The 20,671-nt window shown below is 49.0% G+C and overlaps 1 protein-coding gene, 1 long non-coding RNA gene and 1 pseudogene across 4 annotated transcripts in view; 2 read left to right on the forward strand and 1 right to left on the reverse strand.

Moving 5' to 3' along the window:
• Positions 1 to 20,671, reverse strand: part of LOC311530633 (C-type lectin domain family 2 member D-like) — an 839,985-nt pseudogene that overhangs the window by 792,208 nt on the left and 27,106 nt on the right. The window lies entirely within an intron of this gene.
• The window catches only part of LOC311530639 (C-type lectin domain family 2 member D-like), a 119,368-nt gene that overhangs the window by 34,751 nt on the left and 63,946 nt on the right, over positions 1 to 20,671 (forward strand).
• On the forward strand, positions 9,662 to 20,254 carry LOC311530654. Of its 2 annotated transcripts, XR_014714035.1 has the most exons (4): positions 9,671 to 10,127; positions 10,990 to 11,134; positions 19,147 to 19,212; positions 19,728 to 20,254. It is a non-coding gene; the product is annotated as an uncharacterized lncRNA (long non-coding RNA). The 2 variants fall into 2 exon arrangements; XR_014714034.1 differs by having other exon boundaries at positions 9,662 to 11,134.

The following is a 20,671-nucleotide window of genomic DNA, read 5'->3' on the forward strand; positions in this document are numbered from 1 at the left end:
GGGCCCAAAACTGGACAAAGTACTCCAGATGAGGACTCACCAATGTCGAATAGAGGGGAACGATCACGTCCCTCGATCTGCTGGCTATGCCCCTACTTATACATCCCAAAATGCCATTGGCCTTCTTGGCAACAAGGGCACACTGCCGACTCATATCCAGCTTCTCGTCCACTGTCACCCCTAGGTCCTTTTCCGCAGAACTGCTGCCTAGCCATTCGGTCCCTAGTCTGTAGCTGTGCATTGGATTCTTCCGTCCTAAGTGCAGGACCCTGCACTTATCCTTGTTGAACCTCATCAGATTTCTTTTGGCCCAATCCTCCAATTTGTCTAGGTCCCTCTGTATCCTATCCCTACCTGCCACTGTATCTACCACTCCTCCTAGTTTAGTATCATCTGCAAATTTGCTGAGAGTGCAATCCACCCCATCCTCCAGATCATTTATGAAGATATTGAACAAAACCGGCCCCAGGACTGACCCCTGGGGCACTCCACTTGACACCGGCTGCCAACTAGACATGGAGCCATTGATCACTACCCGTTGAGCCCGACAATCTAGCCAACTTCCTACCCACCTTATAGTGCATTCATCCAGCCCATACTTCTTTAACTTGCTGACAAGAATACTGTTGGAGACCGTGTCAAAAGCTTTGCTAAAGTCAAGCAACAATACATCCACTGCTTTCCCTTCATCCACAGAACCAGTAATCTCATCATAGAAGGCGATTAGATTAGTCAGGCATGACCTTCCCTTGGTGAATCCATGCTGACTGTTCCTGATCACTTTCCTCTCATGTAAGTGCTTCAGGATTGATTCCTTGAGGACCTGCTCCATGATTTTTCTGGGGACTTTGTGACAATAAGCTCTTTATTGCTGGGGGAAGAGCTATATCTGAGCAATGCCCTCACCAAATGATCACAACTTGCACCACTAACTCTACCCCTGGCCCTAATATGACACAGCAGTATTTAAAGGATGCATGTGGATTTTAGAGAACTTCGAAATATCGGCTCTTAAAGAAAAAGCTCTGCCCTTCAGACAGTTTCCAACAGAAGCCCACTTCCTGAGGCACAGCAGACAGGCAGCCTCAGTACTTTGCTAAGGAAAGGACTCCAAGTTAAAGTCTCTGGGTAATTGCTCTTCTCTGATTCCTGCAGCATATTGCCTTGAGCTACCCAGTGACCAACACCAGCTGTGCTTCTACACACTCTCCTGTGACACAGAGCAGCAGCCCTGCAGCACATGTCTCTGCAGCACCCAGGCTTGAGACAGTTACTAGCTGGAGCTAACTTTAACAATTATTAACTTTTACAGTATTGCTTCCCCAAAGGGGCAGTGGTGCCAGGCATTAGCTGAGATCAGTCCTCAGCAGCTGGTATCAGTTTGGGTAGAATCAGAGCAATAGGCTGAGCCCCAAGTTTGTGCAAAAATATTTAAACCAGAAAATGTTACTGTCACTTTTTTGAGGGGGTGGGGCCCTGCCTCCTGGAAAGCCCTTACTCAGATCACTTTAAATTTGAACAATGAACTCTAGCCCAGACCTGCAAAAGGCACAGCAGTTTTCAAGACAACCCACAGCAGCATTTAGATCAGGGGTCGGCAACCTTTCAGAAGTGGTGTGAAAATCTTCATTTATTCACTCTAATTTAAGGTTTCGCGTACCAGTAATACATTTTAGAAGGTCTAAAGTAATACAGTTTTTAGAAGGTCTTTTTCTATAAGTCTATAATATATAACTAAACTATTGTTATATGTAAAGTAAATAAGGTTTTTAAAATGTTTAAGAAGCTTCATTTAAAATTAAATTAAAATGCAGAGCCCCCCCGGATGTGTGGCCAGGACCTGGCCTTTGGCACATGTGCCATAGGTTGCCTACCCCTGATTTAAATTATATAGCACTTAAAAGACCAGCTGTTAAATATAAGTTTGTCTCAACCTTATCTGTAGAGTGCTGTTACCCAGTGGAGGAAACCAGAAACAGAAGATTAGATATTGGATGGAATCAGCAAGATTGTCAGCACCAAGGGAGGGATTCTTAAACTGAAGCCACACCACTGACCCCAGTCCCTGCCCTCCTCTGGGAGCCAGTGGCAGCTTCCTTCCATACTGGCTTTCACTGGGCATGGATCCAAGCACAGATTTTGGAGCAGAGGCCCCCAGCACCTCCTAACAGGGATGGTTCATTGCATGATTTTTGAGAGAGGCTGAGACAGGGGAGCCGGACAGGGGGGAGAGGAGCAAGCAGGGGCGGGGTCTTGGGGGAAGGGGCAGCTTGGGGGCAGGGCCTCAGGAGAAGGGGCATACAAGCACAGGGCCTTGGGGGGAATGGGCAGCATGAGGATGGGGGCTCGCGGAGAAGAGATGAGGCAGGGGCAGGGCCTTGGGGGAAATGGGCAGTGTGGGGTGGGGCCACATTTGGGTACTGAGGGTCCCCCCACTTTTAGGGAGCTTCCATCTCCCCGGGACATGAACCTGCAGTTCACATTGGTTTCAGTGGGAACTGGGGCCACTCAGCACATCTCAGGTGCTGGGACAGAAAAGGGGGTTGTGAACTCCTGCCCCACATCTGAAGACTCAGACTGGTCTCAGCAAATTTGCGGATGATACTAAACTGGGAGGAGTGGTAGGTACGCTGGAGGGCAGGGATAGGATACAGAGGGACCTAGACAAATTGGAGGATTGGGCCAAAAGAAATCTGATGAGGTTCAATAAGGATAAGTGCAGGGTCCTGCACTTAGGACAGAAGAACCCAATGCACAGCTACAGACTAGGGACCGAATGGCTCGGCAGCAGTTCTGCGGAAAAGGACCTAGGGTGACAGTGGACGAGAAGCTGGATATGAGTCGGCAGTGTGCCCTTGTTGCCAAGAAGGCTAATGGCATTTTGGGATGTATAAGTAGGGGCATAGCGAGCAGATCGAGGGATGTGATCATCCCCCTCTATTCGACATTGGTGAGGCCTCATCTGGAGTACTGTGTCCAGTTTTGGGCCCCACACTACAAGAAGGATATGGATAAATTGGAGAGAGTCCAGCGAAGGGCAACAAAAATGATTAGGGGTCTGGAACACATGGCTTATGAGGAGAGGCTGAGAGAACTGGGATTGTTTAGTCTGCAGAAGAGAAGAATGAGGGGGGATTTGATAGCTGCTTTCAACTACCTGAGAGGTGGTTCCAGAGAGGATGGTTCTAGACTATTCTCAGTGGTAGAAGAGGACAGGACAAGGAGTAATGGTCTCAAGTTGCAGTGGGGGAGGTTTAGGTTGGATATTAGGAAAAACTTTTTCACTAGGAGGGTGGTGAAATACTGGAATGCGTTACCTAGGGAGGTGGTAGATAGAATCTCCTTCCTTAGAAGTTTTTAAGGTCAGGCTTGACAAAGCCCTGGCTGGGATGATTTAATTGGGGATTGGTCCTGCTTTGAGCAGGGGGTTGGACTAGATGACCTCCTGAGGTCCCTTCCAACCCTGATATTCTATGATTCTATGATTCTATGGTCAGTCTGAATCCCCTGAGCTTTACTCACAATGAGCCAGTCCCAGGAAAAACAACTTCCACAAAAATTCATAGCTCTTATGGGTATCACTTATCCCTAGCCTGACCCCAAACAGGGTTCCACTGAACCCAGTGCCGCGTGAGAGCATCTGTCTCTCCTTGGGCTGGCATTAACCCCGGCCCTACTCTTAGAGTGCATGGGGCTGCATCCCCCATCACTGGCTCCTGGGAAGGAGAGAGAGAATCTGCACTGCCACCTCTGCAATGCGGGGAATCAGGCCCAGTGACTCCAGTGAGTAACTCCTGATTTGCATGAGGCCTCTGTGTTTTCCTGTCCCTGCCCCTGACGTGTGTCTGTCACTCTCTATTTGTCATGTGTGGTGTAGGGTTTGCTGTCCCTGCTCCTGGTGTTTCAGGCACAGGCAGATCCCTGGATCCCTGAATGACTTCCTGAGCCGGAGCCCCCAGGAAAGTGACCCTCCACAAACGGCCCCTCCTCACCCCATCTCTGCTCCCGGGCGGGGGTCTGCGAGTCCCAAAGCTGCTGCCCTCCCTGACCCGACCAGGCTCTGCCCCCCTGAGCACCTGCAGGAGCCGAGCCAGCTCCGGGAGAGCGACCGCCCCGGGACTGGGCCAGGGACAGAGTCTCCCAACCCGATGGGAGAGGAGAGGGGGAAGGAGAGATGGAGACTTAAAAGGGCAACAGGGGACTGAAGTGGGGAGGGAGGTTCCCAGATCTGCCTGGATCCATGGGCGATGTGATGGGGAATGCGGGGGAGGTATCCAGTCCCTCTGTACAGATGCCCCAGGGCCCGAATGAAAAGATGGTGTGGGTAGGGCCAGTCAGTCCTTACCATCAGTCTCTGGCCCCAGCTCTGTCTGTCCCTGGGAGCTGCCAGCCCCCCTGTGCTTTCCTCAAGCTCGGTGCCGCTCTGGAGTGAGCAGCCCTGTGCCCTCTCCACCCACAGACACCACTTACCATTGGGCCTGGGGAGAGAACCGCCCACAACCACAACAGCCCGGCCCTGTCGGGGTGTGTCCTCCCCCCACCCTGCTCTGCACGGAGCAGCTGCTGTGCAGACTTGTCAGATGACACAGGCCAGTTGGCAGCTTCCTCACCTTCACTTGGCCTGATTTTCCTGCTTGCCCCTGTGTGAACCAGGAGTGACAGGTTTAATTTCACTTCCTTGTTCCCCTAAAAGTGCTGCCCTAACAGCAACTGGGCATTTCCCTTCTGCCAACTGCCTCCTGCTGCGGGGTGAGTTGAGAATAGTCATTGCAACATGGAGCCATGGGCTACCCTCATGTCAACCAGTTCCTGCAGCTTGGCCTCTCCTCAGCTCCAGCCAGTCGCTCCATCTGCTCTCAGTGAGGACGCTGTACAGGGAGCATCACATCTCTCACTCTCACTTATACACACACACCTGGCTATCCCTGAACACACCTCCTGTGTCTATGTAGCTACAGACTCTGGTGTCCATCACCACAGTATCTCGACTGCAAAGTTACAAAGCAACCACCCAGTCTGAGGATCAGGATTCTCCCCTTGTCCCATCATGTGCTGAGAAGTGTGAACACTAATCTCCCCCTCCCTCTGCCTCCCCTCTAAGGCCATTGTTGGGTGGGATTCTCCCTCTTGGCCCAGCCCACTTGGACACTGTACAGGGGTCATGTGTGACAGAAACAACCCAGTAAGGTCCTAAATATTGGCTAACTACTTAGGCCAAAGAGGGAGCAGTCACTTATGGTGTGATTGCCTTAGTGCCCCTTGCAGGGGTTCTCCCATTCTGAGCCTTCATTCTTTTCCTGTGGCCCCTGCTTCCCCAAGCCCTTCTGCCCCAAACAGAGCTCCCCACAGCCCCAGTCCCTCAGCTGTCCCTTCTGCACCCCCAAGAACCCCCAATCCTTTCCCACCCCACCGCCCCATCCGTGACGTTATTGACATAATCTGGGACCGTATAGATCATTGCTGCAACCAAGGTCCTGTAGTGGTACCAAATCTTGTATAAAGGGGGTCAAATGAGGTGTCTAAGACAAGGTTATGATTTGCTGGTTATGATTATGCTATCTGTTTGCATGTATCATTTTTTTATTTAAAGATATAAGTATTGGCTCTATACTGTCTGTATTTCAAACTTATGCTATGCTTCTGGGTGACACCCCAGACAAGTTGGTGTCAGCTCTGCCTAGCCTGCTTGTTAGGACCATCAGCTTTACATTTGACCCATTGAGAGAAGGCAGACATGCCTTGTGACTCAGCAAGTTATGCAGGGACATGCCTATGGAGGTTTTTCCATGCCATGTGATGGACAGCTTGTCTTTGGAACAAAGAAAGGAAGACCACATGACAAGAGAATATAAAAAGCTGCTGCAGCTCCTCCATCTTGTCTTCAATCCTGCTTCTTATCTCTGGAGGGACTTTGCTACACTGAAGCATTGAATGAAGGACTGATGACCGATCCCAGCTGTGGCTGTTCTCCAGAGACTTGATTTGAACCTGCAGTCTATTCTATCACTGCTGCAAGCCTGCCATCAAGAACTTTGCCATCACTGTATGTAATTGATTCTACCAGTTCTAACCAGTTCTAGCTCTCATCTATATCTTTTTCCTTTTATGAATAAACCTTCTCTCCCACATCTCTCCCACAGCACCTGCAACAACCCCATACTCCTCCTACCACCCAATAGCCCCTTAGCTGCCCAGCCCCTCTGTACCCCCAGCTCTGCTGCTCCCCTAAGATCACCCAGAGCCATTCCTCTCCTATCTGGGGGGTTGGGCTCAAAACATCTGACTCTGCAGTAGTGATGGTACAGGAGTTTCTCCAAACAATCCATCCCAGCAAGGGCAGGGTTATTAATTTACTCTGCATTTACAGGGGGAGGATTCAATCTGAGGCAGAGCTGCAATGGCCTTGTTAAACCAGTGATAAGTGTATTGAACACACAGTTTGCACTGGGAAAAGCAGCTGATAGACCTGCTCTTATCTAAACAAGAGTAAGCCCTGGAAAGATGGGCTGGGATGACACAAGCTCTAAGATCAAAGTCTGAGTGTATTCAAGGGTCCCATTTTGCAGTCCTGGTGCTTTCTACATTTTCACTGAGCTCAGTAGATGATGTGACTCACATGCAAGGACTGCAGGAGTAGGGCTTGATCCTCCACCCCCTGGAGTTAAAGGCAAAGATTCCATCGATTTCAGGGGTGCAGGATCCAGCCATTCATACCAGCAAAATTTCTGCATTTGAGCAGCATCTGCTGGTGTTTCCAAGGCCACAGGTCAGGGGTTTCCCCCCGCCTGCCAGCTTAGGAGTGAGTGGATGTTAAGTGAAGAATGTGAAGGGCCTTTAACTAGAAAGGTTTCATGAGTACCTGGATCCCGCATTGCTGGGCATTTCAGAAATACAGATGGACAGAGAATTCCCCTGACAGAAGCAGGAATTCCAGGTACCAAGGGGCATGAAGGCACCTCCTAGGTTTGTACTAGGGTAGAACAATCATATGTCTTGTCCTTTTCCCTTGGGACCTTCCAGTGGTGGCCTTTGAGTGTGTGGAACAGTTACATTAGCCATGGGTTTGCTGTTATAAACACAACAGCATGAAATATCACCTCTTGCCTTTTTCTCCCTCTAGAGACTCTGCAATCTGCGATGGAGAGGCAGAAATGTCAGTGTCTGGGACCAATGGGATGGGTTGAAGATTTCATGTCATGATAGTCGAGTTAGCTCAGTGAAGCCAACTTAACTCGATTGAAAGACACATTTGATGCAGAGTAGTCACAGTTTACCACCTTTAGCTCAGTTTTAGCTGATGGAGTTACAGCCTGTTTTAATGAGTGATGGGGAACGTCTCCATATTGGCACCAGGGCCCAAGCTGTGAGCTCAGGGGCTGCTCATGCTCACACAAATGGGCTCTGAAGGCGAATAATAAAGCCCATGGGAATTATAGAAATGGTTCTCTGAATCCAGGGCCCTGAATAACACTTGCCATCCTGGGCCGGTGTCATTGCTGGAGACTGGGTACGTCTATACTGCAAAAAACCCACCCACGGCAGCAAATCTCAGAGCCTGGGGCTTGCACTGCATGGCTAAATATTAATATTGTAGACATTCCGGCTTGGGCTGGAACCCAGGCTCTGAGGCCCTCCCCCTCACTGGGTTTCGGAACACAGGTGCTAGCCCAAGCAGGAATGTCTGTACTGCTATTTTTAGCCCTGTAGCATGGGCTCCCCAAGCCTGAGTCAGTTGGCCTAGTCTCTGGGCCCCACTGTTGTGTTTTGTTTTGGGGTTTTTTCTGCAATGTAGATGAACCCTGAGAGACTTGTCCAATATTTAACAGGATCCCTCACTCAGGATCCCCCTGTGTTGTGGCTCTTCCATACACATGTAATGAGGGAGAGGGCAGGATTTCACCTGCAGTGAGCATGTACACCCACAACCTCAGCTCCACTCTGCAGCGACTCTATGCATTAACCATACAGGTCTGATCAGTGCAGAACAGTGTCTGTGGTTCTACATTAAATGAAACTGATTTTATAGGAACACAATGTTTTAAGGGTTTTTTTCCAATTTCCCCCCTCATGATGTTACTACAGGGCAGAGTTAAGGTTGTTTAGGTGCCTTAGCTGCATTTCGAGACCATGGAATGTTTGGATTTCTTTTAAATATAACCATAATTCTGTATTGTCTGGGTATATAACATTTGGTTTGGGGATAATTACAAGATTCTTGTAATGACTTTTACCCTTAAGTTACAAGTACATGTCCTCTCAGTTTTAACTCCATATTAAGGGGAATTGCATTGTGCATTATGGCACAGATCTGCAAAGAGACTTAGGCACCTAAACCCAGAGACAGGCATCTCAATCCTAGTTTTAGGCACCGTGATCCACAAGACCCCTCTTGGCTGATGCATAACTGTGTGGGTGCCTAAACTCACTCGGGACAGAAATCTCTGCTGTAAAAATTCTCTCAGTGTCTAAGTTTCTGCCTCTGGGCATATACATGGCTGCCTTGCTCTAGACGTTTAGGCACCTATCTCCCACCTGAGCCCCAAAGTGACCCACAAACTGGAGGAAGGAGCACCTGTCTCACCTATGAAGACTGATCCTGTAGACATGCTCAGAGGTCACCCAATGACACAAAGAACAGAGGTGGGAGACTGGGAGGAGGCAAAACTCTCTTATAACCTTTAGCCTAGGGGTTAGGGTACCCACCCGAAATGTGGGAGACTCTGGTTGATGTCCCCTCTCTCTGCTGATGAGGAGAAAGGATTTGAACAGGGGTCTCCCAACTCTCAGGACAGTGCTCTAACTACTGGGCTATGGGATATTCTGGTATGAGGCTCACTCTGTCTGTTTTGTTTAAGGTGTTCAACTTTAATCAAATATTAATTGAGAATCACTCTATAACCACCTCACCCCGCTCCCCAGCACAACAGACATCATTTCCCCTGAGCCGGGATCTTCTGCATGGGCCTAGCCCCTCCCTGCAAGATTGCACCCCACCAGCTGTCTGCCTGAGAATCATACAGGAACTGGCTCTTTTCCCTGCCTCAGGGTCTCCTCCTGGAGTCTTCCTGCTCCCTGAAGCTCTCCCTTAGCTGAAGAACTTGCTGGCCAGGCTTTTATTAGGACCAGGAGATCTTCAAGCCATCACTTGATCCCTGGCCTCAGCATCAGCTGATTAATCTCAGGGTGGAACTGGGCCCCAACTCTCCTTAAAAGACCAGCCACCTTGTGACACTTAGTCTCTCCCATCCTAAAACTTTCCATCCCTGATCCTAATTGCCTCTCTACCTACTGTCCCTTCTCCCTTCTCCCGCTAAGCTCAATGAACGCTCTGTCTACAATCACAGTCTGGAGTTTCTCTCCTCCTGTTCCATCCTAGACAGGGGTGCTGGAATAGGGGGCACCAAGGGGCCATGGAGCTCCACTTTTTACCTGCCATAAGAACAAGTAATGGGGTGAGGGGGCACAAAGGAGCAAGCGGGGAGCGGGGTCTTGGGAGGAAGAGGCAGCGCAGGGGCTCAGGAAGAAGGGGCGGTGCGAAGGCGGGGCCATGGGAGAATGGGCGCTGTGAGGGAGGGGCCTTGGGGGAATGAGAGCTGTGACGGGGAGGGTCCATGGTTGGGGTGATGGTGGGCCCCGCACTTTTAGGATTCTTCTGCCGCTCCTGTCCTAGACCTAGGACTTCTTCCCCATTCACTCCCCTGAAACCACTCTCACCAAAATCTCTAATGACCTCTGTGATGTTCCCAGCTCAGCCTCTTCTATGGCCTCCCAGACACACCCACTGTCTCCCTTCAGTCCATACAAACTCCATATAACAAAGAGATACCTGCCCCAGGGAGCTCACCCTTTGCATGACAGACAGGCTATAACAGAGGGATGAAAAACACAAGGGACGTGAGGGGTTGGGAGGGCAAGCAGCGAGGTAATGATAAAAAGAAACCAAAGTTCAGCTCATCACTTGCCCAGCCAGTTCCAGACAAGAGAGATTACTGGGGCCACAGCATATATGTGTTTGGAGGAGGGATTTAAGAGAGAATAAGGGAGCAGCTTTACAAATATTGATGGGGCATTTTCTCCATGCACGGAAGGGGAGAAAACACTGAGGTGCTTGAGGGAGAAGCAGACAGGTGGGTGACCCAGCCTGCCAGGAGCAGCCCTTACCATTTTGCCCAAGAGGGCAAAAAATGTTTTCTATGCAATGGGAAGACAGTGTTGACAGCTCAGTAAAGCTGGTGGATTTGACAGACAGGGAAGGGCTGAATGGTGAAGGGACTAATGGCAAAGACTATTAGCTTGTGCTGGTGTGGTGCTGGGTGGGGCAGAGGGTCTTAGTGAAGGGACAATAAGACGGTGGGGGATGTGGTAGCAGAAACAACCCGGAAGGGAAGATGGGGCAGTAGTTGGAGAGGTGTGGGGAAGAGAAGCAGGTTTGTGAGTAAAATTATACCTGGGCTTTTGCATGGTCAGGACCCTAGATTGTAAACTCTTTGGAGCAGGGACTGTGTCTTTTTATAGTCTGGAGTGTGTGTGTGTGTACAGAACCAAGTGCAGTGGGGGCCCAGCCCTGAGTGTATGTGTACAGGACCTAGTATGGTGGGCCCCAGCCCTGAGCGTGTGTGTACAGGACCTAGCGCAGTGGGGCCCAGCCCTGAGTGCGACCTCTAGATGCTACTGGAATGTAAATAATAATGTGCAGTGGGAGCAGCAGACCAGCATGGGATGTGGAGATATGGCCTGGGGTGGGGCTTAAAGGCATGTGTGTCTGTGCAGAGGATGGGGGATGAAGAGTGGCAGGTGGGGAGGAGGTTGCAGGGATCAGTGTGGGAGGGACGTGGAACGGTGACTTGGAGCCAGCAAGCCCTGCTCTCTGGTCCAGGTTTATGTGTGCAGTATCTGAGGTGTATAAGATAGTACATGTAACAGCTGGGACAGGACAGCTTGGGTCCCTGTCCCCATAAGAAGCTCTGCTCTGCGCTCTTCTCTGCTTAGCGTCCTATTGACAGATCTTTCAGAACATTCGTATCATCAGTGCGGGAGACGTCACTCTTAGTTCGACTATTGCCCATTAATTTTGGTGACTCAACATTAACTGAAGGTGTCTTTTACCTTCCAGCGGAATATGAGGCAGTGAAAGGTACGTGCATTTTTACTAGTTTTGATTAAGCTCAAACTTGGAAAGTGAACACTCAGAGCTGTGTGTGCAAAAGAAATGTTAGTGTAAAAAACTGAAGCATGTTACTGTAACAGTTAATTTACAAGACAAGGGAAAATCCAGAGGAAGGAGTGATAAGAAACAAATATACAGATATTACCCAGAAATAATAAATAGAAAATCTGTGGCATTGAAATATGCATATTATCAGTTTTATTTTTCATATTAACCCTTGAAAATACTTGTAAAAACAAACTTCACTTACTGACCAGAGAGACAGTGTAACAAGAACAAGAATTGTTTTATACAAATAGGGCCCAGCCCTGTGAGCTCTCCGCAGATGTTGGTTTCCTTGGAGGAGGATTGGGCCTGCTGAGTCCTGTGTGGCTTCCACATACCACAGCTGTAGAATCAGGCACATGGGTCTGACCCACTGAAGCCGGCAGGAGTTGCAGGCACTCAGCACCCCTTGGAGTCAGGCCAGCATCATCCAGATTATGGAGACACTTATACAGGAAGAGTTCTTTGAACTGGAGGCCCAGATTCTCTGCGGTGCCAAGATCTGCTCAGGGAGGGGGATGAGGACAGTGAGGGAACTGGTGTTGGCTCCCTGATTATCAAGCTGTCCTAGGGGCTGCTCTAATGTACTCCAGTTGGCTGTGGTCCCTGAGAATTGATGATGTGCTCTGCTCTGGTCCAACACACATCCTCCCACAGGATTAAAAGAATCTCACAGGGAAATACATGGTGAGATGTGGCTCCTCTGTGCTTTATTATTAAGCCATTGAAAGTCCAAGCAATAATCTGGTGGCTGAACATGGTTAATTGCTGAAAAGGGGAATATCAGGGATGGGGCATGGCGCAGCTCCATTAGAGAATCATAGAATCATAGGACTGGAAGGGACCTCGAGAGGTCATCTAGTCCAGTCCCCTGCACTCATGACAGGACCAAGTATTATCTAGACCATCCCTGACAGGTGTTTGTCTAACCTGTTCTTAAAAATCTCCAGTGATGGAGATTCCACAACATCCCTAGGCAATCTATTCCAGTGCTTAACCACTCTGACAGTTAGAAAGTTTTTCCTAATGTCCAATCTAAACCTCCCTTGCTGCAATTTAAGCCCATTGCTTCTTATCCTATCCTCAGAGGTTGAGAAAAACAATTTTCTCCCTCTTCCTTGCAACAACCTTTTACGTACATGAAAACTGTTATCATGTCCCCTCTCAGTCTTCTCTTTTCCAGACTAAACAAACCCAGTTTTTTCAGTCTTCCCTCATAGGTCATGTTTTCTAGATGTTTAATCATTTTTGCTGCTCTTCTCTGGACTCTCTCCAATTTGTCCAAAACTTTCCTGAAATGTCGCACCCAGAACTGGACACAATAACCCAGTTGAGGCCTAATCAGTACTGAGTAGAGAGGAAGAATTACTTCTCATGTCTTGCTTACAATACTCCTGCTATACATCCCAGAATGATTGGTTTTTTTTGGCAACAGTTTTACACTGTTGACTCATATTTAGCTTATGGTCTACTATGACCTCCAGATCCCTTTCCACAGTACTCCTGCCTGGGCAGTCATTTCCCATTTTGTATGTGTGCAACTGATTGTTTCTTCCTAAATGGAGTACTCTGCATTTGCCCTTATTGAATTTCATCCTATTTAGTTCAGAGCATTGCTCCAGTTTGTCCAGATCATTTTGAATTTTTATCCTATCCTCCAAAGCACTTGCTTGCTATCATCTGCAAACCTTATAAGTGTACTCTCAATGTCATTGTATAAATCATTGATAAAGATATTGAACAGAACTGGACCGAGAACTGATTCCTGCAGGACTCCACTTGATATGCCCCTCCAGCTTGACTGTGAACCACTGATAACTACTCTCTGGGAACGGTTTTCCAACCAGTTTTGCACCCACCTTAAAATAGCTCCATCTAGGTTGCATTTCCCTACTTTATTTATGAGCAGCTCAGGTGAGACAGTATCAAGAGCTTTATTACTAAAGTCAAGATATACCACGTTCTACCGCTTCCCCCCATCCACAAGGCTTGTTATCCTGTCAAAGAAAGCTATCAGGTTAGTTTGACATGATTTGTTCTTGACAAATCCATGCTGACTGTTACTTATCACCTTATTATCTTCTAGATGTTTGCAAATTGATTGCTTAATTATTTGCTCCATTATCTTTCCGGGTACAGAAGTTAAGCTGTCTAATTTTTAATTCCATGGTTTGTCCTTATTTCCTTTTTATAGGTTGGCACTCTATTTGCCCTTTTCCAGTCTTCTGGAATCTCTCCCATCTCTCATGACTTTTCAAAGATAATCACTTATGGCTCAGATATCTCCTCAGTCAGCTCCTTGAGTATTCTAGGATGCATTTCATCAGGCTCTGGTGACTTGAAGACATCTAACTTGCCTGGGACAAATGGCCTGGCCGAGTGGGCAGGGATCTGCTCAGAGACACACGCCCTGTGCTGCACTCGGAGGGCAGAGACCAGCCAGGGCTGGGCAGCAACGTGCCACCACACTGGGATTAACCCTTTCCTTCCACCCCACCATCCCCTGATTGGTCAATGGCACTGCGCACTGTCTGAAAGATCTCAGTAAAAGTCCCCTATTTTGAGTCCAAGTAAACCATCAAAAATAAAATCTCATTCACTCTGCTCCAGCCCCTGGCTCTCCCTCAAACTCCTCACACTCCTTGAGTCAGGAACCTGCAGCCCTTCTTCCTGGAGCTGGCTTCAGTTCAGACTGCACATATTTCCCTACAACCCTCACCTGCAGGGTTCTGTCCTGCTACAGCTGCTGCTGCTGTAATAGTCATCTCTGGGAGCTCCTCTCTCTAGGCTCTCTGCTCTAGTGAGCTCTCCTGGGAGCCCCTCTCCTCAGCAACTTCCTCTTTCTGGGGTCCCTTCAGCTGAGCTCTGGTAACCCATCTAAGGATTTAGTTACTTCCATTTGGGTCTGGGATGGCTGGTTTTCCTTTTTGTGAGCATGTCACAGGTAGCCTGGGCACTGATTCCCCTTAAAGGGCTAGTCCCCGTGACATATCCCCCCTGTACCCAAAGGTAGACTTGACCATGGGTAATGTCGGTTATATTCTACAGGGGATACTTCCTGCCCTGCTGCCACAAGGAAATCTGCAAGGCCCTTATTCCAAAGTATGAAGAGACCAGGAGTTGTGTCCCCAACATTCTATGTAGCTCATGTGATGGGTAAAATCCCCCATAGTCTTCAGCATGGAGTAGCTCACAACAACTTGTACTCCTTGTAAGGGCATGTCTACACTACAATTAATTACTGTACTCTTTGTCAGTCAAGCCTACTGGCCCAATCAGCATAAGGCTGCCTCATGGTCTCTGGGACAGCAGCATCCCCCAGTAGACTCACATGCACCCTTTGGAGTCAAGGTAATCTTTTACTCAGACTATCTTCTTGTTAATGTTTCTAATTATTAAACACTGAATCTTTTTTTCCTGAAGCCTTCAATAAAGGAGCTAGGGGAGTCCATTTCAGATCCTCGTCAGCCCACATGACCATGTGCAATGTTATCAGCTGGAAAAGTACCTTTCTGCTCCTCCCCTGGGGTGGACAGCCTTTCCTTTAGGATGGACTTCTTTTTAGACCTGCTCTGGTTCAGGCTTTGTGTTGCTATTTCAGGCCTCTGGGGGAGAGATCCCCTGTCTTGTCCCTTATTATTTCAGATTCCTCTTGAACGTGTGTTTTAAAGTAATTAACATGGTGGCTTTTCCTTTCAGCATGTGGAATCCCCTCCTCAGACAGCCCATCTTCCACTCAATGGTCCTGTACCTCTAAACCCACCTCAGCGCTGTTCTTTTCTCCAGCCGGCTGGTATACCTCACTGCCCAACTGATCAGTTTTCTGGAGAAGCCATGCTTTCTCTCTCTGGCATAATTTCAGCTCTTGCCACAAGGCCATCACCTCAGCCTCTGGGATCTCCAACATCGGATGTGTCTCAGAGTTGGGCTTCATTCCACCCTCAATCTTAAACTGGTTCTGGAGCTTTGTCATCTCTTTTTGCAACAACAAAGATTGCTATTCCCTGGTCACTTTCTCAGTGCTAAGACAGGCCAGCTCCTGCTCCTGCTGGATGGCTTGGGCTGAGATCCAGTCCCTTGAGCTTTGCATCTCCTCTCGCGCCTGCCAGACCTCAGCCTTTGGGCCTGGAGGGTGTTTAGTTGTGCAAGGCCTTCTGCCCTACTCCCTTCAGCTGCAGCAACCTTTTCTTCTAGCTGTCTTCAGTTCATTAGTGGATGGCTTTGCTGGGTAGCTATAGAGGACATGGCCACTAGTGCAGCTTCCCTTGTAGCCCCCACCTCTGTCTTTGTGCCCATCGACATCCAGTCTTTCTGTGGGTGATCAACTTGTTCCCCCAAAAAGTCCTCTAGGACACCCACAGCATCACTCCTCTCCCCTGTGTACATGCAGCCTCCTGGTAATTTATTGTTGGACTTTCTGTGTTATCGCACATACCAGAGCCCTCTTCATGCATCTTTGCCATCTCCTGAGCCATTGGCTTTAGCCTTTCTAGTTCTTTAACTTGTTCTAGGAGCTGTTCCTTCTTTTGTCTCAGGATACATCTACATTTGAGCTGGGAGGTGATTCCCAGCTCACGTAGATGTACCCAGGCTAGCACCTAAAGATAGCCATGTGGCCAGGGTAGTACAGGTGGCAGATTGACCTAGCCACCTAAGTACAAACTCACCTGGACCTCTTTGGTATGTATTCAAATGGGTGGCCCAATGTGCCTGTACTTCCCCAGCTAGCACACTAAATTGAGCAGAGCTAGGGAGGGTATGTCTACAGAAGCTGGGAATCACACCTCCTGTCTCAAATGCAGACATATCCTCAGTTTCAAGGTCTCCTGGTTACTACCATCTAACCAGCGTAGCAGGCTCATATATCCCAGCAAACACTCTTCTAGTTTTCCAGCCACACTACTCCTGTTCTGTAGCCCTTTCTGGAGCATCTCATTCACAAGGCCTAGGGCTTGTTCAAGCTCTTTCAGTTTTGGCTCCTGAGTAGCTTTCCCCTTGCATGGCTCATTTTCTACCTTGGCAGCCTGCAGTTTGGCTGTCTTGAGACTCTTGTTTGCCGTCTCCCTGTTGCTTTGCTCCTCTCTTGGCTGAACTATTCAGGGTTCCAGGTGTTTCTTCTTGTTTAGGACCAGGGATCCTTGACAAGGGGTATTGACAATTGCATTTGCCACTTCATCCCTGTGGTGTGGTGCCTGGCACTTGGTACATTCAGCAGCTGTGAGTTTCTCCTACATTTGAATAATCTCCCCGGTACTTGGCTCACATGGGTGTTGGAGCTTTATCTTCAACTGCTGGGCTTCTGGAAGCTAGAGCAGAATTTCTTCTGCTGAATGCCATGTTCCTTCTTCAGAGCCTTGACTCATTTACTCTTCTTACTCACAACCAGATGGCTTCTCTCCTGCTCTGTGAGTAGCTCCTTCTGCCTGTCCACTGGTTACTGGGTTTGCTCCCATTGCTTGGCCAGTTTCTATGAGAAAGTCCACACGTGGGCCTGCTAATTACATACCTGTTAAATATCCCTCTCAGAGTTCTTATAACACCCATCTCTCGAGACCACCAAAACTTTTGAATCACATTTAGCCTTCTCCCCAGCTGCCCTGGCCCAGAGAGCCTGCTGTTCTCTAGAGCTTCTTGTTGCACCTTTTTCTACTGGAGTCCTTTCAGACTTCTGGAGGGAGCTACTCAGTCTCCCCAAACTCCCAAACTTTGAATCTGGGAGTGAACTTAAGATACCCCTGGTAAGCGGAGCAAAGTCTGAAACCCTTGGCTGGCCTCTTCCCCTGAAGCTTATACCCCAGGACCTACTTTCTTAGCTATTCATTTTGCCCAGTATTAGAAATTCTTACTGCCCCATAGCAACACCCCTTCTTTCCAAAATCCAGAGTTCTTGTAGGAAAGCAGTATTTTACATGTCCCTTTCCCTACATTTGAAACAAACCCATGAAGGGGTCACTCTTCCTGGAGCAAAAAGGGATTCCTACAGTCGTCAGTTTTGACATGACAGTAGCTAGGCCTGACTTCCCCATGGCAGGATGGCATGACTTCCCCATGGCAGGACGTATTTAATAACCTGGAACTCCCCTCTTCTCTGACTCTTCTGGGAAACCAGGCCAGTCTCAGCATCCTGGTTTCTGGGGGCCAACCCCATCTTATTTGCCCATCTTGCCCACGGTCGGTACCTAATATTGGACCAGTCCTGTGCTTTCTTCTCTTGTGGTTGTCTGTGGTGGCTGACTCTTTCAAATCACTGATCTTCTTTGAGGCACCACTGTGGTTGCTTAGTTTCTTCGAAATATGGGAGCTGGAACTCCCATAGTTGTTGCTGCCCTCCTGACACTACCTTGAGAGAGTGAATGTCCCACCGTCATGGAAGTGCTTGTGCCATGCTGCTTGGTCATCCGTTCTTGGTGGAATGGGATCTCAGATTCCACTTCTGATACCATATAGTCAGGGGAAGCACATTTAAGTACTCCACTCAGCTGCCTCAGGGTGGCCCTGCAAGTACCTTGCCTCAGTTTACCCTCTTCGGCACTACTTAAATAACTCCATGTAATCTGAAAAATCTGAAACAAAAGTCCCTTGCTGGGATCTACTTTACTCATAAACTCAAAGGTCAGAAGGGACCATCATGATCATCTAGTCAGACTTCCTGCACATTGCAGACCACAGAGCCTCACCCACCCACTCCAGAAATAGACCTCTAACCTCTGGAAGAGTTACTAAAGTCCTCAAATCATGATTTAAAGATTTCAAGTTTACAGAGAATCCACCATTTACACTAGTTTAAACCTGCAAGTGACCTATGCCCATGTTGCAGAGGAAGGTGAAAATCCCTCAGATCTCTGCCAGTCTGACCCAGGGGAAAATTCCTTCCTGACCCCAAGTATGGGGATCAGTTAGACCTTGAGTATGTGGGCAAGACCCACCAGCCAGATACCTGGGAAAGAATTCTCTGTAGTAACTCAAAGTCCTCCCCATCTAGTGTCCCATCATCAGAGATATTGGCTGCTAGCAGTTGCAGATCAGCTACATCCTCTCGCTGCCCTCTGCCTCAGTGGTTCCCACCCCTTCCCTTGTCCCCCCTCAGGCCCCACTGGGCCTGCCCCTCTCTTTCTCCCTATCTGCCCACTTGGTGCCCACCCTTCTCCTTTGCCCCCCTCTAACCCTGGATGCCCACCTCTTTCCTCACCACTCCTTTATCCTCTGGTGCCCAGGGCTTCCCTTGCCCCCATTTTCTCCCCAGGTGACTGTCCCACTCCTCTCTTCTCTGCCTCTATTCCCATGTGGCCTGTCCCTTCCCTCTTCCCCCCTCTTACTACTGATACCTGCCTTTTCCACCTTTTGATGCCTGTTCTTCCGCTTGCCCCACCACACCCTCTGATACCTGCATCTTCCCTCACCCCCAACATCTGGCTCTCTGCTCACCCCCTCTGCCTCACTGATGCAAGCCCCTTCCCTCTGCCATCTTGATACCTGGCTCTTCCTTCAACCACTTTCTTCCCCATGAAGGCCCCTCCCCTCAACATCCTCTGTCCCTCTGGTGCCTCCCCGTTACCTCACCTCCTCTTCCTCAGGCACCTTCCCTCTCCTGCTCTTTGCCCCGCAGTGACTACATCTCCCCTTGTCCCCTATAGCCCCCCTGACACCCGCACCACCCCTCAATCCTCTCTGTCCCTTTGGTGCTTGTCCCTCCTTCCTGTGGGTGGAAATCCTTTCCCTTGCCCAACCATCTCCCAGCCTTTGATCCCAACCCCCTCACACTTGCTCCTCCCCACAACTCTCTGGTTCCCCTCCCACCCCTGGGGCATATCCTTCCTCCTGGCATTGCATGGGGGCCCCATGACACAGTGATTAATGGAAATGAAGGTTAATTTCCCTTTCATCCTAGTGACCAGCCCCCGACCCTGGCACTGATTCTGTGACTCTCTCCCCAGTGAACATGACTCTGGATCCAGACACATCAAATCCCTGGCTCATCCTGGTCTGAGGATCTTAAACATGTGAGAGATGGACATACCCCACAGGATCTTCCCGATAATCCTAAGAGATTTGATACTTTCCCCATTGTCCTGGGTGCTGAGGGATTTATGGACGGGAGGTGTTACTGGGAGGTGGAGGTGGGAGACAAGACAGGCTGGACTCTGGGAGTTTGTAGAGAATCTGTGAGCAGGAAGGGGCCAGTCAGACTCACACCTGGGAATGGATACTGGACAATGTGTCTGAAGGATGGGGAATACAAGGTCCTCACCTCCCTCTCAAGCTCCCTCCCCGTGAGCATCAGGCCCAGCCGAGTGGGTCTGGAATCCCATGCCTGTAGGAGATGCACCCTTGCATCCTTGCTTACCCTCAGGAGTGAGATATTGGCTTCTATGACCCCCACCTGTGGAAAATGGTGGCTGAATTAGCAATATTGTCCCTAGACACCTGCAGTGATCCCTTTAAAAAAACACCTAGTTCAGTGCTGTGCGTGAACTAAAAATCATGCTTCTGTGAATTGTTTCTTGTGTTTCTATAGATTTGGCCTTCAGGGGATCTTCCTACACACTGGGGGAGCACCTCCACCAAATAAGGAAGTGACCAAGGTGCAGCAAGGAGGACATGTTCTGAGAGGTGCTCCAATCCTCTGAGGCTGAAAAAAGAGGATACAGGGAGTGGACAAAGACTTTAAAGGAAAAATAATTCAAACTCACAGGGAGGCCAGAAAGGAGAGCAAGGAACACATTGTAAAGGGCCAGGAGTGGATGATAAAAATGATGGAGGAGCAAACAGCAATGTTGAGGTCCCTAATCATGCTCCAGGCAGAACACATGAGTGCTCCCTCACCAGCCATTACAGAACTGCTTTCCATGCCTTCCCCAAACTCCTCCCCCGCATTCCTTGCAACATCCCAGAACATCTCTGTGTGCCGTTCCATCCATCCCTTTGGACACTTTCCCAAACGATAGCTGGATTTACACACAGTTATGAGAGCGTACTGCCATACGCTTTTTTCTCCCTTCCCACCAATCCTTTTGTGTGTGTTGTTAATTGTTATTTAATAAAAACAAACTCTGAAAGATACCAATCTTTATTTGTCGCCGACACATGGTGGTCGCTGCTGACAGTTATACACTTGCTGACTGCAAATCCTGGTCAGGAATCATCAAAATTTTAATGCAAAGCAGCAAGTTAACAAAGCGTGGCAGAGTGCTGTGTAGAAATACACATGACTGGGGTTCATTGTCAAAATGTTGTCTCAAAGCCTCCCTGACTCCAACAGCCTCCCATTATGTTCCTCTAGTAGTCCTGGTATCTGGCTGCTTAAAATAAGCCACCAGGTGATCCGCTTCCGTGCTCCACACGGTGGGAAACATTTATCATCGAATCCTAGAATCCTAGAATATCAGGGTTGGAAGGGACCCCAGAAGGTCATCTAGTCCAACCCCCTGCTCGAAGCAGGACCAATTCCCAGTTAAATCA

Source organism: Lepidochelys olivacea (genome assembly GCF_965140295.1).
Source record: "Lepidochelys olivacea isolate rLepOli2 genome assembly, chromosome: 14".
In the NCBI taxonomy this organism is placed as follows: Eukaryota; Metazoa; Chordata; order Testudines; family Cheloniidae; genus Lepidochelys; species Lepidochelys olivacea.